Genomic DNA, 7,368 nt, shown 5'->3' on the forward strand with positions numbered 1-7,368 from the left:
TACTCAAAAATGACCAACCATGGAGGAAAAATGACCCAAAATCGCGGATGAAATGAAATTATAACATTCTGCCCAGCACTGGAATTCCTTCTTCGCGAACGCGGTCAAACTCTCGTGTTCGCGATGCACAACTTACCTTGGCCAGATTTCCCTTCTACGCGATCGCGACACAGGACTCGCAAACGCGATGCTTTGCCTACACAACACTTCGCGAACGCAACAACACATCTGCGAACGCGTAGCACAATTCCACTTCAAACCCACTGGCTCAAATCCTTCTATGCGAACGCGAATAAACCCCTGCGAACGCGATGCACTGAGATCACACCCCTCCGCGAACGCGATGCCTGCCTTGCGAACGCGAAGGCCAATTTCACACCTTCCTCAGCTTACTTTTCGCGAACGCGAGGACACTTATGCGAACGCGAAGAGATAAATTGCTGCAAATGTTGAGAACAATTTTCTGAAACATTTCCACATGGAATATGGTCCGATTGACCACCCGAAACTCACCCGAGGCCCCCGGGACCTCAACCAAAAGCACCAACACATTCCATAACATCATTCAAACTTGTTCCAATCATCAAAACACCTCAAACAACACCAAATCCATCAATTCACATCGAATTCAAGCCTAAGTTTTCTAAAAACATCCGAAACACGCTTTTGATCAAAAACCCAACCAAACCACGTCCGAATGACCTGAAATTTTGCACACACATCACAAATGACATAAAGAAGCTACATCAACTCTTAGAATTCCATTCCGACCCTCGGATCAAAATCTTACCTATCAACCGGAAATCGCCAAAATACTAACTTCGCCAATTCAAGCCTAAACCTTCCACGGACTTCCAGAATGCATTCTAATCACGCTCCCAAGTCCCAAATCACCTAACGGAGCTAACCAAATCATAAAAATTCTGATTCGAGCTCATATACAATTAAGTCAACTCTTAGTCAAACCTTTCAAATTCAAAGCTTTCAGCTGAGACTGTTCTTTCAAATTCATTCCGATTTCCCTGAAAACCAAAACCAACGATCTACATCAGTCATAATATATTACACGGGGCAAGTCATGCCCGAGAACTGACGACCAAAGTGCAAAAGCTCAAAATGACCTGTCGGGTCGTTACATCCTCCCCCACTTAAACACACGTTCGTCCTCGAACGTACCCAGAGTTGTTCCAAAAGCCAACCAATAGCTGAATAACCTTACCATGTATACCCGGGGGTGATCCCACGTCACCCTACCTCATATATGTTCGATAACACATTGCAACTGAAATTACACAATCCAATCTGGCCCATAAGCCATAGAACCACATTTTTATTTCTGAAACCATCGATACGATCAAAACCTCACACGTATACTCTGAATAGACCCGAACTAGCTGTAGTAACCCATGCCTGCAACCTCGGGAGCAATACCATAATATACCACATAACACGAACACCCGTAGCGATAACTTCTATTCACAGCAGCTGCCCACAACAATCGAATACTGGTCGAAAACCTCTTGTCAACTAAAGTCTCATCCCAACACTTCCATATACTGCCAACGATAAATGAAACACACAACAAACCATAACTATTTCTCAGATTAACCATTCATGAAGCCACTTCTTCTTTGCAAATGCCATAGCAAATTTCCGAGCCGAACCTCGATAGTATCCTTCCAACATGCCGAAATCGAATCCGTTCGTATTCACTAATGATCCCAACGATCTCTTCTAATCCAACACTCCACTCTGGTGACATGACACATCAAGACAGGCTAAAACCACAACTTGCGCAGTCCGCGCAACAATAAGCACATACTCACATCATGAAACTGACTCAAATGAAAGAGTTGTACCTCAAGCCACCAGTACCATCACAACACACGGCTGAGAACCCGCCTCGCATCATAGAAATAGATTACACGAATCTAGCTCGCCAAGTCATTTTTCCACATAGCTTCGCTACAACGCGCGACCCTATCCAAACACTGCTCCACATGAAACACCTCAGGTCACTATGCTCGAAATTGGCAACCATGCTCAATTGACGTCTGGAACCGGAGCAAATCATTACGCCCACGGTGAAACAAATGACATACACCACGCAAGCCCGATAGAACATATCCGATACTCCATTCACCGAGCAACTCCCAATTACTCTTCCCGATTTACTTCCATTATGAAACTCCGATAGAACCGCACTATAGGTGCCTGTAACCAACAGATCGTAACGTCTCACAACATAGAAAGCAACCCATAGATCTCCCCAGATCTCTAATAAGCTCAATAACAACCGAATCAACACATCCCTCGCCAACAGCAACTAGAAGTCAACAAAATCGTCTTGATGCCGGACACATCTCCATATAGGTCTACCAATGGACCACACATCAACTCTAGTTACCCACAATAGATAAATAATCCTTCGAAGGTTCACAATGACTGGATCATGGCACATACTAACATTTGACTAACTTACCCACATTTTGCCATCCACAACCATGAGCTAACCGGTATATGAGTACTTCCAGTCTCCAAGTCCCTAAAACACAGGAATTACCATATCTGATCCCAATTCCGCCACTCGCATATATAACTCACCTCCAGTGCTCAATCATTCCACGAGAGATACTCTAAGATTCTTCTGTGCTGCCAAGCAAACTCGAATATCAACAGCTGATCTGACAAGAAGTGCTGCAATACTACCAAAGTACCATCAACTTAATCACATTGCCCCTTTATGAAACATATACCCGCGTCAAATCACGTCAATTAACATTACCATTTCCTTAATCATTTGAAGATCATTTCTCAAATCATCTAAAACTGCTCGTGCTGCCTAAGAATTTATGACCTTCCATTCAAATCTGAGCCGTGACCTTACCCATGCAAATCTCAATCTTACACAACATACCGCATAAACCGTACCACTCTAGGAAAACTATGAGGACCTCATATCCCTTCCGAGCCACAAACATCCACGTACTCAACTAGTCAAGAACTTTCCATTGGTCCCATATTAGAAGAAAAATCACTATACATCCCATGCTCCGCACACTTGTAGAAAATATACATCTCCGACCGCGGTAGAACTCAACAAGAACACTCCAGATTCCATTGCACAAACTACTGCCAGGACTGAATCCTTCCAACTAGACCAAGCTACGAGAGCCATCAAAACCTAAGAGCTTGCTGCAAGATACCTGTAAGAACTCATTACCTCGAACACACACAAAGAATTAATCATATCTTTGCCATACCGGTCCGGTCTGCCATCAAGCTACTCCATCTATCTAAATTTCCTTCTGATTCATCTTCGACTTGATATTCCTTCTCGTTGTAGCACCACAATTCCTCCACCTAGGCTCACCACACGAGACCCAAGCATAAAGCCACACTATCTAAGACCCATAAGCCGCTGAATACTCTCTCAAATATTCTCAAAAATACCACATTCCAGAATACTTTGCTCTGAAGGACTTTCTGCGAATCTAAATCCGTTACCTTTACCTTCTTGATACTGATACATAGAATCCCATAATTAACATAGAAATACCATAAGTCTTGAACTCTTCCAATGAAAACTCGGCTTCTAACCACATATACGACTTTGAGATACCCACTGGTTACATGAAGTATCTTGAACACATTAGAACCATTTCCGAGAGTCATTCACTCTATTCAGACTGCAATTAACCCAATCAATAAAACCGAACAACCAGTGCCTTATTGGCACTTTTGACACTACAGCACATAACCTTTCCTTAGTCAAAAATTTCCTTTACTCGAGCCATCCTCGGGATCCATCTCCGCAACCAGAACTGATTCACCACACGCCTCAAATCGGAACCAACATAGCACATAACCGAGCAATTAGCTAATCGCTGGCAACTCCCGCACTTGGCTCGAAGCCATAGATCAGAATACACTCAATAACTCATAACACTTATAATCCATTGATGCCACAATACCATAATGACATTAAACTCAAATCCTTTGTAAGATCGCGTAAACACAAATCATCTAGCACCTTGAATCTTCAGCAAATCTCGCAACAGTTAAGCCCACTCTCTTAAGCGACCCAAACTTTCAAATTTCAACACTTATATTTCACTTGCACATGAGATCTTCTAACAATCACATAAGGGTCACACAACCCCAAAACTCTCTGCAGGAAATAACCCACCTGCTTTGCCTTCAGTTAACATTTCTGTATACCTTCCACCGTCATAAACTGTACGCAGTCACTTAGTCTTCCTGAGTCTGAACTCATACCGCAACATAAATTTACTTCACTCTCAACTGGAAAACATGAAAAGATCCTTCACATGCCCATAACTCGGGGCTATACCTCGAATCACGATGGAATTCAAACACCTAATAGTTCTTCTATCATCCAGCAGACCTTCCTCGTCACTTCCAAGTCACATAGATACATCTCGCAGTACTAACATACTCATCACATAGCTATCCAGCTGTCACTTCCACTAATAGGGACAATACCGAACATATAAGTTCAAAGCACTTGCTCACACAATCAGCATCTCGGTGCTCAAGCCATAGGCAAAGATCCGACCTCATGTCCTCTAGACTGGCCCAACATCAACTCAGAGATCACATCTCGCTCCTCGATCGGGGAATCACAAGCCATCAATGCACACCCGTTACTGAGCGCTCATGTGCGCATACGAATGCGTGGAAGGAATTTCAAGAGTTATTTTTCAAGCTGAATCAAGAACACATGATAAGAATTCAAGAATGTGGAGTTTTTCCTAAAGGTTCTGCAGCCTCTCGAGGATAAATACAGACGTCTCCGTACCGATCCGCGAGACTCTACTAAACCTGCTCATGACTCGTGAGACCTATGTAACCTAGACTCTGATACCAACTTATCACGACCGGGCCGATTGGGGTCGTGAAAATCACTCAGCTAAAAGTTATGCAACAATCACTTTAACTTGAATTTTTTATTAAATGAATCATGGCGGTCATGCTTTTAAACAAACACTTCCTTCCATGTATTACAATGCCCAATATATTCTAACAAACTATCTAACAACTTTATGAATGAACTTAATATAAGTCATTCAGAGTCCAACTTTATTGATCCAATGATCACAAATATACATGAAAAACCAAGAGTGTGCACTGTCGTGTATATCAAAATAAACATAATATCTAGACAAACTGTTAGAGAGCAAAGCAAGACTTAATTGAGCTACTAAGCCCCATATAGGTTACATGATCCTTGAAAATATTAGCCGGCAGAGCTTTAGTCATAGGATCAGCAATCATCAAATTAGTACTAACATGCTCAAAATCCTCATCTTGCTTCTTCCCATACTCTCTAAATATCAAGTACTTTATATCGATGTGCTTGCTCCGGTCCACTTATACTGTTCTTAGAGAAGAATATTGCAGCTGAATTGTCACATAAGATTCTCAATGGCCTTGAAATGGAATCGACAATCCTAAGGCCGGAAATAATGTTTTTCAATAACGCCTGTGATGTAGCTTCATAGCATGCTATAAATTCAGCTTCCATTGTGGATGTTGCAACAATGGTCTGTTTGACAATTCTCCAAGACACATCACCTCCAACATGAAGGAAATGTATCCTGAAGTAGATTTACCAGTGTCTTTGCATCCACCCAAATCACAGTATGAATATCCAATCACCTCTAATGAGTCAGAGTATTTGTATGTGAGCTTAAAATCCTTGGTTCCATGCAAATATCTCAAGACCCTTTTACCAGCTTTCCAATGGTCAAGACTAGGGTTACTATGATATCTACAAGCATTCCTACCGCAAAAGCAATATCAGGTCTAGTACAGACCTGTGCATACATAAGGCTCCCAACAAGCGAAGCATAGGGAATGTCTTTCATTTGCTCCTTTCCAATACAATTTGTGGACATTGATTCAATGAGAATTTATCACCTTTAATTATGGGTTCTGCTATAGGTGAACAGTTCTTCATCCCGAATCTTTCCAGAATTCTTTCAATGTAGGCCTTTTGAGACAGTCCAAGTAATCATTAGGATCTGTCTCTGTGAATCTCTATGCCAATGACATAAGAGGCTTCACCCATATCCTTCATCTCAAAATTCTGGATAAGGAACCATTTAGTCTCGTGCAACAATCCCAAATCACTACTTGCAAGTAAAATGTCATCCACATATAGGACTAGAAAAATATATTTGTTCCCACTTATCTTAAGGTATGTACATTGATCAATGATGTTCTATGTAAATCCAAATGAAGAAACAACATTATGAAATTTAATATACCATTGGTGGGAAGCCTGCTTTAGTCCATAAATAGATTTACTCAACTTGCAAACAGGGTGACTTTTGTCTTTATCACAAAATCCTTCAGGCTGACGCATGTATACCTACTTTTTAAGAACTCCATTCAGAAAAAGTTGTTTTCACATCCACTTGATGTAACTCTAAATCAAAATTACCTACTAATGCCATGATTATTCTCAATGAATCCTTCTTAGATACTGGAGAGAAGGTTTCATGGTAATCAATGCCTTCACTTTGAGTAAAACCCTTGGTTACAAACATCGCTTTATATCTGTATGTATGATCTCAAGCAATTGAGCTCTCCTTTTGGCACCTTTAGTTGATTTGTTAGTCTGCTTACCCTTTATGCGGTCCACATAAGTCGCAAAGTCAGAAAAATCAACAGCTTTTAGAACTCTATCATTAACCAACCTTTTGACTCTATCAATAGAGATGTGTTCCAGTCTGTTGTGCCAAAGACTTGATAAGTTCTCATTGATAATACATCGCTTAGTGCCAATTTCTTTTTCATGCAAAGTTAAAACATTGCATTCAAATGTGGGGTCTAGCTCAAGTTTATATAAATTTCCATTCAAATTTCCAAAACCAATAACTTTATTATCTTTCAAAAGTTTCACAGAAGGATAATGAAAATTCAAATCATATCCACTAATCGATAGTCTTGAATGAGAAATTAAATTTAATATTGTGGAACATAAAAAGTATTTTCTAAATCTAAGTGAAAACCATCCTTCAAAATGAGCCTATAATTCCCCACGCCTTCCACACGTGAAGGCGTCCTATTGCCAGAATAGACATAATGTTCACTTCCTATCGGCTTCCTCCGTGTTAGAAAGCCCTGCATTATTTTGATAATGTGAATTGTAGCACCGGAATCAATCCACCATGTATTATCAGAAACTTCAGTAAAATTAGATTCACAACATACAAAGGTAAAATTACCTTTCTTCTCAAGCCATTTCTTGTATTTCAGGCAATCCTTCTTCCAGTGTCCCTTCTTCTTACAGAAACAACATGCATCTTTGTCAAAGGTGCTTTTCTTCTTCATGGGAAC

The 7,368-nt window shown here is 40.8% G+C and overlaps 1 pseudogene; it reads right to left on the reverse strand.

The window, feature by feature from the left end:
* Window positions 1-6,391, reverse strand: part of LOC109224491 — a 170,512-nt pseudogene extending 164,121 nt beyond the window's left edge.

The sequence above is a fragment of the Nicotiana attenuata genome, chromosome 3, assembly GCF_001879085.1.
Source record: "Nicotiana attenuata strain UT chromosome 3, NIATTr2, whole genome shotgun sequence".
In the NCBI taxonomy this organism is placed as follows: Eukaryota; Viridiplantae; Streptophyta; class Magnoliopsida; order Solanales; family Solanaceae; genus Nicotiana; species Nicotiana attenuata.